General features: G+C 34.8%; 1 non-coding gene across 1 annotated transcript; it reads right to left on the bottom strand.

Annotated features, from left to right (window-relative positions):
- Positions 1-1244: 1244 nt before the first annotated feature.
- Positions 1245-1351, bottom strand: LOC139887303 (small nucleolar RNA R71). Its single transcript, XR_011773140.1, has one exon. It is a non-coding gene; the product is annotated as a small nucleolar RNA R71 (small nucleolar RNA).
- Between the last annotated feature and the right edge of the window lie 5758 nt (positions 1352-7109).

Raw genomic sequence — 7109 nt, 5'->3', positions numbered from 1 at the left:
TTTTAAGTTATTTCCATTTGGGATTTAGTTTTTCCTGTAAGCTTTAATATTTTTAGACACCTTTTACTATGTATCAATTATCATTCCAATTAGTAATTTCAATTTGCGATTATAATTTTAAGTTAGTTGTAGTAATAAGGTTAGGTTAGTTAAGTATTTTTAAGTTTTGATAAGTTTCTTTTATTTTTCCGTCACCTTTTATTTTTCAATCATTTTTTCTTTTTCGACCTTTTGCGACGAACTCTTTTTCTCTCTTATTTCTCGCTATTCTAGTTTTAGAACATAGATTTTTATTCTACTTCTTATCTAAATTTCTTAAAATTACGAAAATTTATTTTGAGTGGTTAAATTGATAGACATCAAAATTTTCTGGTTCGTAGTAATAGTTGAATTTGTACGTGGACCGGGTTATTGGAGCCAAACAGTACTCAATTATATTGAGACCAAACGAATCCTGCCCCTCTGCTGCATCTTTTGGCTATTCGAAACGTGGGCAAAATCAGAAAAGTCTATTGATTGGATAACTTATTATAATTTTTCTTTCCTTTTAAAAACTAATAGGATATTCAGTGAATGCACCGAGCAAGACGTTCACCACCTTTTGTACGTTCACCACCTGTAACTAGATCAAGACATTTAGCAAATATTGTCGTCGTTGATTTTTCTTTAGAATCGTCATCTAGTCGAACAAGAACTCCAACTCAAATTTCCGATAATCCATCTTTTGAACCCGACTTCACAATTAAGAACCCGGAGCATATTCAAGGACAATTCCAAGATCTTGATCCACTAATTATTCCTCCTGAGCCACAAACCATTAAATCAGAATCCTCTAGTGATTCGTATTCAACAAATTCAATTATGGAAGTAACGGAACCTCTAAGTATGGAAGATCGAATGAGAGCCACACGCACGGGCCAAGGTCACGCCATTATTAAGCGAGAAGTTAATGCGCCAGATTATGAAATCAAAGGACAAATTCTACACATGGTAACTAACCAATGCCAATTCAGTGGTGCACGAATGAATATCCTAACGAACACCTTCGTACGTTTAAAAGAATTTGTACACTATTCAAAATCCGAGAAGTGAAAGATGAGCAGATCTATCTCATGTTGTTTCCTTGGACTTTAAAAGGAGAAGCCAAAGATTGGTTAGAATCGTTACCTGAAGGGGCGATTGACACATGGGATGTCTTAGTTGAAAAATTTCTTCAAAGATTCTTTCCGGCATCTAAAGCCGTGAGACTTCAAGGAGAAATTGTTACGTTCACACAAAAGCCAAATGAAACATTATATGAGGCGTGGACAAGATTCGGAAGGATGTTGAGAGGATGTCCTCAACACGGTTTAGACACTTATCAAATAGTACAAATATTCTACCAAGGTGTCAACGTTGCTACACGAAAAGACATCGACATAACAGCTGGTGGTTCCATTATGAAGAAAACCGCAACTGAAGCTTACAAAATTATTGATAACACAGCCTCCCACTCGCATGAGTGGCACCAAGAAAAAGATATTTTTCGTTCATCTAAAGTGGCTAGAGCCGATTCTAGCCATGACTTTGATTCCGTTTCAGCAAAAATAGATGCTTTCGAAAGACGAATGGAAAAGATGAATAAAGATATTCACGCAATACGAATCAGTTGTGAGCTATGCGGTGGACCACACTTATTGAAAGATTGTCACATTGAACCAACATTGGAACAATGAGAGAATGTTTCCTATATGAACCAAAGGCCTGGAAATAATTATCAAAATAATTATCAACCGCCAAAGCTAAATTTCAATCAAAATCAAAACATTCTTTACAATCCAAAAGGACCCGAAAATAACTGGTATAACCAACAAGGTCCGAATAACCAACCAACTCAAAACAACACTTTCAATCAACAAAGACCTGGCTTATATAAACCACAACAACAAACCGAAGAGAAAAAGTCAAATATGGAAGACGTGGTATTCAAGCTAGTTGAATCTCAAACACAATTTATTGAAACTCAAACCCAAACGAACGAGAGATTTGATCAGTCATTAAGAACTCAACAAGCTTCCATTTTGAATCTAGAAAAACACGTAGGTACTCTTGCTAGCATGATGAGTGAGAGGGAACAAGGAAAGCTACCAAGTAATACTGAAGTAAATCCTCGGAATGAGAATGTTAATATGGTTTCAACGAATTCTGAAAAACCAGCACCAGAAGATGGGAAGGTTTTAGATGAGAGTAACAATGAAGAAGTTACACCACCACCACCCGAGTATGTAAAGCCAGTGGTGGCACCATACAAACCACCCATCCCGTTTCCAAGAAAAGGAGTTGAGTATGAGCAAGTAATAAGTAATAAAGATTGTGATACTTCTGGAAAGAAGAAGAAGAAAAAGAATAAGAAAGTACAAGAAACAAAAGCCGTAGAAGTAAACCCGGTGAAGACAGTTCCACCAAAACCTCCACCTAGGGTAGGTGGTCCGGGTGAATTTATTGTTCCCTGTCTACTTAGTGATTGTGTCATGTATGATGCACTAGCAGATTTAGGTGCAAGTGTAAGTGTTATGCCTCTTTCATTATATAAGAGATTAGGAGTAGGTAAGTTAAGTCCAACGGATATGAGTGTTCGACTCTTTGATCAAACCATTAAGCACCCAGTTGGAATTGCTGACAACCTACCCGTTCAAGTAGGCAATTTAACCTTTCTAGTCGAATTTATTGTCATTGACATAGAAGAGGACCCAAACATTCCTCTAATTTTAGGTCGGCCATTCTTAGCGTCCACCAAGGCGTTATTTGATGTAGGAAATGGAAGAATGACACTTAAAAGTGGTGACAAATCGATCACCTTTATGATTCGAAAGTCTAAATCTCCACCAGCCAAAACCGTTGAACCAGTAAAAACAATTGGTAAGAACCATGTGTTTTTACCAACTCCAACGGTAATACTTAGCAATAATGAAACGCCTAAGTGTGGGGAAAATGAAGTAACACCTAATGATGACATGATAACAAAGAACCCCGTTGTTGATACGAAATTAAATGATCCCGTTATTAATAGTTCAATGAAGAAACTTATTAAACGGATTCGCGATGCTAGAACCAAGGGGAACTTTAAGTTATGTAACCGGTTAGTATCCAATCTATCACCTAAAGAAAAGGAGAAACTAGTTGAAATTGTGGAAATTACACAGGAATCCGACCAATGGCTTAAAGAAAAAGTCACGGATATGCAAGTTGATTATGGACCAAGAAAAATTAACGATGAAGTTAATCACAATTTTGACACCACGGCTACCTAAGTGTGGGGAGATTCAAATGTTCTAAAAAGAAAATGCTATCTAGAGTTAGTTGTTCTGTTCTCGTGTAGTTCCGAGAATGGAACCCGAATGGTCTTTCCCTAGCAGACCCTAAAGAACTAGTCTTCTCCCCCCATTCTGAATTTTTATTTTTTAGGTTTTTACAAAATGAAGACTGCCTGTGAACTAAACCATGGTCTAATGCTACACGCTTTGATCACTAAACGTAATAATGACATACTACCGAGTGAAATAGTATCAGTAATCAGAGAAAGAATGGACGGAGTTAGAAAAGAATCCAGATGCGAAGATAATAAGTTACAATTTGGTAAAGGAAAATCAAAATCCGCAGCGAAAAGAAGAGCACGACACCTAGAAAGATGTCACAAATACGGAAAATGGTCACATGGAGGTAAATGTTCAAATAATCAAACCTATTCAAATACCGAATTTGTTACTTTATGCAGAGACGGACCGTTCATATGTTTAGAAGAAAAGATACTGAATGCTCGAGGTTACGCCTATGTAGCCATGGAAAATCAATTAAACCGACTATCTTATGAATGGGATAGATCATATAACTAAGAAATCTATTCCACAGGTATGTCTGTACAGTTTTTATTTTTATTTTTTTTTATTTTTAACCTTTTGATAATAAACGCTAATTTGTTCGCTAAAAAGTATTAAATTGGTATTAAATAAAATTAGGTTTGGCGACCGAAATTATTGATATCATTCAAAAATTTATTACATCACTGCGAAATTTAACGTTTATTCTTAAGGTATAAATATCTTTAATCAATCAACCCAAAATATTTCAAAAATTCGTCATGAGTTAAATTAGGTCTTGGAACCGAAATTACTTTACCAAAAAGAGGGGCGCATATTTTTGATAATATTTGATTGATTAAAGTGGGATAAAAAGACAAAAAAATTTTTAATTCTATTTTTACCATGTTTTTAAAATTAATATTTAAATCTTAAATTAATATTGTAAACTTTGTAAAAACAATATTTTTAAAATTATAAATATTTGAAAAATTAATATAAGTTTGGTATGAATTTATAAATTTTTAAATTAAGTTTGGTGTGAATTTTTAATTTTTAAAATATAAATTTTTAATTTTATGCATTTTAAATTTTAAATTTGGTGTGAATTTTTAATATTAATTTTGAATTTCATATTTAAGTTGTGTGAATTTAAAAACAAAAATTTACTTTATCTCATTAAGTTAAAAATATGATTTTTAAAATTCGTCTTAAGTTGAAGACTAGGTCTTTGAACTGAAATTGCTTTACCCGAGGGAGGGACGAGAACTTTTATTATCATTATTTTTAATCTTATTGAATTAGAGTATGCCAAAAACATTGAAAAAATCCAAAAATCTTAGCTTTTAAAACAATCGCTACAAAAAGACAAATTTTAAAATTTTGTCGAGGGACGGACTAGGACATCGATCCGAAACGACCTCGTCCTAAATAACAAGGGAAACAAAATTTTAAAATTAATTACTTAATTGTTTTAATAAGTTAATGATTATAAAAAAAAAAAAAAAAAAAAAAAAAAAAAAACTCCGCGAGTCGCGGAGTTTGAAGTGCAAAACCTCCGCGAGTCGCGGAGAGGTCGGATTACAGAAAAAAAATAAAGAGCTGCAACAGCTCAGTTTCATACTCCTCAACTTAAACAACCTGCGAAAACTGCACCCGAAAAACCCGAGAAAAAACTCCAAAAATCCCAATTTTTAACCGTTAATCATCAAATCTTTTGCTAAAATCATGTTGAGAAAGATGCTATCTAAGAATTACTCAAGAAAAACGGTAAATTTCTACACCTAAACACCATTTAATCCGAAATTTGGTGTTCTTGAGCTATTTTTTCCCCAATTTGATTTTGATGCTTTTTAGTGTAATTAGGCTTAAATTGTTTATGTATTATGCTTGTATAACCTAGATTGATGCTGTTTAACATGATTAGAAGCCTTAAACTTCAAATTTTAAGTAATCTAGGGTTTGTGTTCTTGAGCAAATTTGGGGCTTTTTGATATAAACAGGTTATGGCCGATTTTTGTCATGAATTGTTGCTAAATTGAGTAGTGTAACATGTCTAGGTAGTTAAATGATCCAAACTTTGAGCCTAAACATGATTTTGAGAATTAAAGTGGACTTTTTCAAGTCTAAAATTCATGAACTTGATTTTTGAAAGATAATGCCATTTGAGACTTGTTTAATTGCTAGTAATGATTATTTTGACATGTTATTTGAGTTGAATGCTTATGAACTTGGCGAACATTTTCGTATATGCTTATTTGAAAAAGTGTAGATTTGATGAAAATATGAAAATGAGCTTAAGTTTGATATAAATTGATAATGTCATTGTAATTATTTTGATTGATGATTTTGCTGACACTAATGCATATTTGGATGCACAAAATTTGTGTTTGATGTGTTTTGCAGAATGAAAGGGGTGAATCTTCATCCCAAGCCCGCAATGCTCCTGCTGAGAATTTGGAACAACAGGAGGTGGATAACTACTACAAGCAGGATGTACCTCATCCAGTCATGACCTTTTCCGATATGCACTTGGAAGAGTTGCACCCGAACCTGAGATTTGACAGACTTTGGATAGATTATCCAAAATATCAACGGGGTTTGCATACTCTTCATTCTAAGGTTGTTGAGGTACCGAGGGTCATAGAATGGGGACCCTTAGAAGCTGTAGAATTGGCCGGGCCAATTAGGGAATTACTTGTACAGAGGTATGGTAATTCTTCTTTTAATGACTGGATATGTTTATTCACCATACGCAGACCTGTATATAAAGTATGGTGTGAAGAATTGTTATGTAGTATAGAGTTGAATGATCGGGTAGCTAGTTTAACCGATCGTTCTTTTATTAGATTTTTGTTAGGCGGTTCGATGCGCCACATGTCTTTACTGGACATGGCTCAGGCTTTACGTATATATACGCCTGAGGAGTTAGCGTCTGCCGATTGTAGAGGATTGATACTAAACGGTAGAAAGATAGATGAAAATTTTGATACACACGGTGTGTGGAGTCAAATGACAAGCCATCACCGTTTCAAAGGGGGAAATTACTCTTATTTGGATATAGATAGAGCCGAATTAAGAGTGATACATAGGTTTTTAGCTAATTCGATTACACAAAGGGGTAAGAACAAAGAAAAAGTAAATGAACATGATTTGTTTTACCATATGTGTATTCGAGACCCACAAAGCGCTGTAAGTATACCATATTGTGTGGGTTATTATTTATCAGCTATGGTTCGGGGGATGCGACCACATAGCATAATAGGAGGTGGTATTTTTATTACTTTGATTGGTGAATATCTCGGTGTGGATATAAGTCGGGGGGGATTATTACTAGAAGAGCCGGAACCCCGCGATACTATAGGTTTAAATGTATACCATGGTGCGAAAGTTTTGAAGAGGCGAAATAACGTCGCAGTACGATACCATGGTAGACATCCACAGGTGGAGAGAAACCAGCAACAAGGTAATGTAGGAGGGGGGAATGAGATGCAAGAAATGCATAGGTTTATAGCTTCTCAGGAATACGAAAATGCTAGACAGAGAGCATTTGAAGATTGGCAAGTTCATCAGAACCAGATCATAGCTCATTGCCAACATATAGGTAGAAACTATATTCCTACACCGAAACCCATCTTCCCTCCTTGGTCTATAGAGATGCAGCCACCATATCCTACGTATGACCCTGCCGAAGCATTCTATAGCACTTATGGTTATTCCTGGAACCCCTATTGGTACCAATATCATCCTTAGTTTACTTATTATTTTTTTTTA

The sequence above is a fragment of the Rutidosis leptorrhynchoides genome, chromosome 1 (genome assembly GCF_046630445.1).
Source record: "Rutidosis leptorrhynchoides isolate AG116_Rl617_1_P2 chromosome 1, CSIRO_AGI_Rlap_v1, whole genome shotgun sequence".
NCBI classification, from domain to species: domain Eukaryota; kingdom Viridiplantae; phylum Streptophyta; class Magnoliopsida; order Asterales; family Asteraceae; genus Rutidosis; species Rutidosis leptorrhynchoides.
The sequence above is the reverse complement of the archived record's forward strand: the minus strand, read 5'-3'. Positions and strand labels throughout refer to the sequence as shown.